At 34.2% G+C, this 6,742-nt stretch overlaps 1 protein-coding gene and 1 long non-coding RNA gene across 2 annotated transcripts in view; one reads left to right on the top strand and one right to left on the bottom strand.

Moving 5' to 3' along the window:
- Positions 1-1,154, bottom strand: part of LOC106146438 — a 14,352-nt gene extending 13,198 nt beyond the window's left edge. Inside the window, exon 1 of the long non-coding RNA XR_001230873.1 lies at positions 1,035-1,154. This is a non-coding gene — a long non-coding RNA (uncharacterized LOC106146438). The remainder of the gene's footprint in view (positions 1-1,034) is intronic.
- Positions 1,155-1,253: 99 nt separating this feature from the next.
- The window catches only part of LOC102016591 (hyaluronidase-4-like), a gene marked incomplete in the record, with an annotated part of 21,020 nt that continues 15,531 nt past the window's right edge, over positions 1,254-6,742 (top strand). Inside the window, 2 exon segments of the mRNA XM_005402338.2 lie at positions 1,254-1,332; positions 4,850-5,099.

Raw genomic sequence — 6,742 nt, forward strand, 5'->3', positions numbered from 1 at the left:
ATCAACCAATAACCAATGCTGGCAAGGCTGTGGAGAAATAGGAACTCTTCTCCACTGCTGGTGGGAATGCAGACTGGTGAAACCACTGTGGAAATTAGTTTGGAGATTCCTCAGCAAACTAGGTATAGAGGTCCCATTCAACCCAGCTATTCCCCTTCTGGATATTTTCCCAGAAGATCTGAAAACCTCATATCACAGCAATATATGTGCCCCCATGTTCATAGCAGCGCAATTTGTCATTGCTAAATTGTGGAAGCAACCCAAATGTCCATCCACTGAGGAATGGATAAAAGAATTGTGGTACTTTTATATAATGGAATATTACTCAGCTATAAAGAAAGATAAACTCAAGGCTTTTACAGGTAAATGGTCACAACTAGAGACCATATTCATAAGTGAAAAATACCAGACCTCCAAAGCAGCATATTATCTCACTAGTGTAAGAATCTGAAAGAGTGAATAAAAATTAGGAGGTATGATAGACATTGTGAAATGAAAAGAAAATGCTCAAAAGAAAAGAGCAACTGGGGTGAGGGAAAAGAGAAAAGAAAGAAGGGGAAATTATGTATGTATACAGGATAGCTAACATAGTTGTACTACTGACTTCTATCACTTTACTGAAAGGAACAGTTAATGATTACTTATTTGATCAATCTTGCATGTCTCTATTTGTTTTCCTGAAAAACCACGTTGAAGATATCAATACGTAATGCAAGCATTGTTAATTTCCTGCCACTTTGTCTGTAACTCTGTTTTGTTTGTATTGTTCTTATGCTATTTTTTAAATGGATGTGTTTGTTAAGATGTCTTCCTTCTTTCATTTTTAAAATAAATTAAAAAAATAAATAAATCTAATGTCACGCTGTTACTATAGCCCTGTAGCAGGTGGAGACAAATGCTTTCTTCTGTATCACAACTTTCCTTCACCCAGAGCTTTCGGACTCTTGAAAGGAGGATTCAAGGAAGGTCAGAAGATGACCAAGATCACTCTCACCCTGTTCCCTCTGATCTTTGAGCACTGGACCTCAACCCACCTGTTCCTGAAGAATGCTACATCCCTCTGTGTCTCCTTCTAGACTCTCCCTCAGTCCAACCCCTTTTGGGCATTCTGAATTCATTTTATAGACCTCACCAATTGGAAGCCCACCCATAGGCCAAATTCAGATTCTCTCACCATTCTGGGTTCCATACAGATCATAAGAGGTGTTTCTATTTCTCCTTCTGTGTTCTGAACATTCTCTAATGTTAAGGGGCTGCTTTACAGGGAGTTTACGGAGAGGCTGGGCATCTGGGCAGCCTGATTCTTCCCTCTAATGTCACAGAGTCTCTCATGTGAGCTATACAAACCTTGACTTTCACATCCAGAAATGCTTATTTTTTGAGTAAAAAAAATAACCACCTATGTTAACTTTGTACTTCTTAAAAATGTAATGCAATGATCATTAATTAACTTTATAATATACCAGCTGATTTATAAAAGAAAAAATTAGCACTAATTCCATTCCTCTAGGAAACTTAAATAGGCTGTATATTTTCCCTGCCTCCATACCCTTATTCCATGCACACAAATGCATCCCATGTGCCAATATACGCACGCCTCCCACACATATGCTAGATTTTGAATCTCTTGGAGGTAAATATTTTTATCCATTTTGAGCATTAAACACAGTGCCATGAATGTAGTAAACTCTGTCAATGTTTGTTGAATGGAGATGAAGCCAAGTATTAGGATCTCTGTAAATCTTGGCTCTAAATGAAACATTATTTCTCTATTTACAAAAGTCACTGAATTCTTACTGGGTATTCTAAATTTATTTCTTATGCACATTAATTTCACAGATTAAAAATGCAATCTAGTCTCACTTCCAGACGTAAGGGGCAGAATATTCTCAGCAGGATCTCAGATAAGCCCACTTTTAATTTCCAGCTTCCCTTCCCCAGATGTTTTGGAAAGATAGAAACAATCTAAATCAGTAAAAGTAATGCTATGTTGGAATGGCAAAAATGAAGTCAGAGGCCCATTTATTTGTTTCTCTGTACACATATCTCAATAAGATCAATAACTTGCCTCTGTAGTGGTGTTGTGCAAATTTTGAATCTTCTCTTAAATTATATTGGTGACCAAAATTTTTTTTACTTTTATATGTTAATCTAATGACCAGCTACTTGTTAAACTCTCTTATTAACTAACTAATTTGTAGATTCATTTGAGTTTTCTATATGATTATATTGCTTGAAAATGGAAGTTTTATTTTTTCCTTATTGTTATACCTTTAAAGAAAGACAACATAAATAGAATTAAATTATTATAAAGTTATTAAATTTGTGAAGCATGGAGTACAATTTAAAGCAGGTAGTCAGAACTGAAAGAGGGAAGCAGAAGATGTACCTTCTAGGCATCCTGTCTTGAGAATGTATTGCGTCTTTTGATTTTTAAAATAGGCTTTCAGAAGTCTAAATTGACACGGTCTGTCATTTCATCATGTGAGTACCATAGCATAGCTCATGATGTATTTAACAAACTCCTTAGTGACCACATATATACTGTCTACAGCTTTTCTCTGATATAAACGTGGATTCTGTGAATGCAGTTTTATAGTTTTTCCCTGGTTAAGCAGGCATTACTTTTTAGGGTACTTTTAATGTTCACTGTAAAAGTGATCAGAAAGTACAGAAATCCCACATAATCTATTCCTTTCCATATGCGGAGCTTCCTCGACTATTGACACCCTTCACTACTTGTTAGGACGGGTGAGTCTCCACTGACATGTCACTATCATCCAATGTCTATAGCTTTCTGTAGGGCATGTGCTTGCTGTTGTGCTTTTTATGGGTTTTGACAAATGTGTATCAACACGCATCCACTATTACAGCATTATATACAGTAGTTTCACTGCATCCCAAATCCTGCATGTTTGATTTATTCATTCCTTCCCCCCCACAACATTTAGAAATCATTGATTTTACTGTTTCCATATTTTTGCCTTTTCCAAAATGTCATGTAGTTGGAATTAGACGGTGTGTAACCTGTATAGATTGATTTTCTTCACTTAGTAATATGATTTCTTCATTCAGTAACATGGTGTTTTCTCTGTTTTTTCATGATGTGATAGCTCATTTCATTTTAGCACTGAATAATATTCCATTGTCCATATACACCATGATTTATACATTTTCCTACTGAAGGGTATTGTAGTTGTTTCTAAATTTTGACAGTTATGAATAAAGGTGCTATAAACTGCAGGTTTTTCTGAGGTCATACATTTCCAAATCATTTAGGTAAATGCCAGTGAGGATGATTACTGGGTCTGTTGTTAAGAGTATATTTAATTTTGTAAGAAAATGCAAACTGTCTTGTGAAGTGGCTGCATCATTTTGTGACCCATCAGCAGTGAATTTTTGTTCTTGTTGGCATTGTTCTGAATTTGTGTCATTTTAATAGTCATGTGATAACATTTCATGGTGGTTGTACTTTGCAAATCCCTAGTGACATATAATGTTAAGTATATTTTCTTAAGTTTACTTACCAAGTCTTTGTGTATTTTTAAATCTGCTTGCTCATTTTCTTATTGTTAGGTTTTAAATATGTATAGGTTGGATAGCATTTATTTACCAGTTATAACTTTTGCAAATATTTCTCCCAGTGTGTGGCTTATCTTCTTGTATTCTTGAAGAGCAGAAACTCTCTTTCATGAATCATACTTTTGGTATTGAATCTAAAAAATCATCTCCATGCCCAAGGTACTCTGGAATTTTCTCCTATGTTAACTTACAGGCATTTCATAAATTTGTATTGTACATTTAAGAATATATAACTTTTTGTAATGTGAGGAATAATGTTGATTTTTTCCTTGGTAACTCTTGACTTGATTCGCTCCGTGAAAAATACTAGATCTCAAATTGTATGTATATATGTGTGATGTGTGTGCATGTTATAAGAGAGAAAATTTAGATCAAGTTTTAAACTTTGAGTAAAAAATATGACTAGAAAAAAGAATAAAATATCAGTAACCACCCGTGGAAAGAATTCATTATATTTAAAAATTCATAGTAAATTCTTAATGGATATTTTTATTATAGTGGAAATTTGTTATAAAATGAATACTGAGAGCCAAGATAATACCAACATAATAAAATTTCCTTAGGCTAGTGACAAACACAAATTGTATGTAATTTATGCATTCAGGAAACATGATTAAAATCTCCATTTTAAAACTGAATTTTACTGAAGCACATACTTTAGTATCTATCTCTAAAAAGTTTAATGTGATATAACATTTAACAGAAGTTTCTTTTTAAGAATGTCACAGTTTATTAGGCATATATGCCCTATACATGCTGTCATGACAAAAAAGAAATAAAGAATAAAATTTATGTCGAGTGGGAACTTTTACATCTCCCTGAACAATAAAGATGAAGAATAAGGTTTGTTCGTTTACTGGGGAGGGGGCACAATAAAATCTCACAGATGGGGAAGGGGAAGAGAGAGAGGAACCTCAGGTAATTGAGAAATTCATCTAGTTCCCATAACATCAGTTCCACATAAAGTAAATTATCTTAAAATCCAACTTATTCAAGAATATCATCCACATTTGCTGATTTTGTAAGTCAATGTACAGAGAGTGAAATTTCTTTACAGACTTGGCATGTAATGTTGTAAGAGTTTGTATGTGATTTTGGTTGATATTTTTTCCCACATTTAACATATTAAAAACAGTAAGAGCTAATAAGAAACAATGTTTGACTCTTAAAAAGATTATAAATTTAATTGCATCAGAGAGAAATCTGACACTTTAAAAAAATGTATATAGTACATGATAAACTAACTTTGATATTGGGTGTTTCACAGTGAAATCTTTTGGCTGAAACATCTTAAGTATTAGATGGTCCTTCTATGCTGGGAAGATTCTTTGGCAGTTTCTGTCCCAACTGACTAGCTGGAGGGAACGAAACAGCCAAGCTTCATTTGGAATTTAACTGCTGAAAATACAGTCCACTTTCTTCATGGGAAAACAGTGGAGATAAAGAACAATAGACTTTTAAGTGTGTTCGTGTGACTAAGAGAAGATGATAGCACCTGAATCTATAATCAGCAACAGGTAATTGATAACTGCTTTCTGTTTAATCCATGCTAGTTGCAAGGGTAACTGCTCTGTTTTAGAAGCAAGTGAGAAAACATTTGAGGCCAATGCATTTCAAACTACCTAAAAATTACTTTTCATTTTTAGTACAGCTTGTGATTATTTTTGTTCTGTTTAATGTCTGTTAAAATGTCGATATTTGTTAATTTCCAACTGGGCATGTTTTTGGTGTCACTTTTCCATAAGAAGATACAGCAATGCATTTACCTATATAACTGAAATAAATCAGGTCTGCATGTGTAAATATCATATTGTCTCCCTAGCGTAAGAACCTGAAAGAGTGAATAAAACCCAAAATGTACAATAGATAATATGAAAGGGAAAGAAATTGCTCAAAAGAAGGAACAACTGGGATGAGGGAAAGAAGAAAAAGAAAGAAAGAAGGAAGGCTGTATAAATAGATAGATAGCTGGGACAACTGTACTGCTGATATCTGGTGGTTCACTGAAAGGAACAGCTAATGTTTAAAAATTTTTTTTTATTTTGACCAATTTTGCATACATCTATCTGGCAATCTGAGCAACTGATTTGAAGACAACAATATGCAATATAATAACCATTGGTGAATTCCTACCATCTTGTCTAGTGAAACTCTGTATTGTCTCTAATGTTTGTTTTTTTTTTTTCAGACTATCTCCAACTTTTAGTATGTTTTTTTTCAAATTATATTGACATCATTTTTTTTTTTTTTTTTTTTTTTTGGTGCTAGGAATGGATCTCAGGACCTTGTCATTGTCAGGCAGGCACGTGTGCTGTTAAGATATATCCTCTGCCCTGACATGAACAATTTATATTATTTTTACCAGTCTTCTCTCCATGAATAATTTTCAAAATAATCTTATGTAGAATTTCATATATAGAATTTCATTTCACTGTGATTTCTTTCATACTTTTGACTTTGAAAATGTATACTGAATGCTTTTCCACATTGCGTACATAGGCTTTGGCACAACGTGACATCAATCTGAAGGTTACTGTCTCTGTCAGATGAATTTTCCCCCACATTTCTTGTACACACAGTTACTCCCCAGAGGGGAATTTCAAAATTTTAAGATGAAAACATTGCAGCAAATCCTTTCCATATTGCTTACATACAGTTTCTCCATTATGTGCATTATTTCGTGTCATGTGATGGAATTTTAGTTCACTGTATGTACAAGAAGGGTACCTTTACAGCTAAATGCTTTTCCACATTGCTTACATATGTAGTTTTTCCCCAGTGTGAATTCGTTCATATACTAGAAGGTTACCATTTTGCATGAATGCTTTCCCACGTTGCTTACATGCATAGAGCTTCTCCACAGTGTGAATTCTTTCATGTATGCTTTCCTCCATTGTTTGAAAGCATACAGTTACATCCCAGTGTGAATTCTTTCAGGATTCTGATAATCACTCTGGTGGTGGATTTTCCACATTCTTACATGCATAGGGTTTCTCCCCATTATGAGTTCTTTCATGACTTTGACAGACATTATGTGCACTGAATGCTTTCCCACATTGCGTACACACCTAGGGTTTTTTTCCCCAGTGTGAATTCGTTCATATACTAGAAGGTTACCATTTTGCATGAATGCTTTCCCACATTGCTTACATGCATAGGA

This window comes from Chinchilla lanigera, unplaced genomic scaffold (assembly GCF_000276665.1).
Source record: "Chinchilla lanigera isolate Chin_1 unplaced genomic scaffold, ChiLan1.0 scaffold00078, whole genome shotgun sequence".
Classification (NCBI taxonomy): Eukaryota; Metazoa; Chordata; class Mammalia; order Rodentia; family Chinchillidae; genus Chinchilla; species Chinchilla lanigera.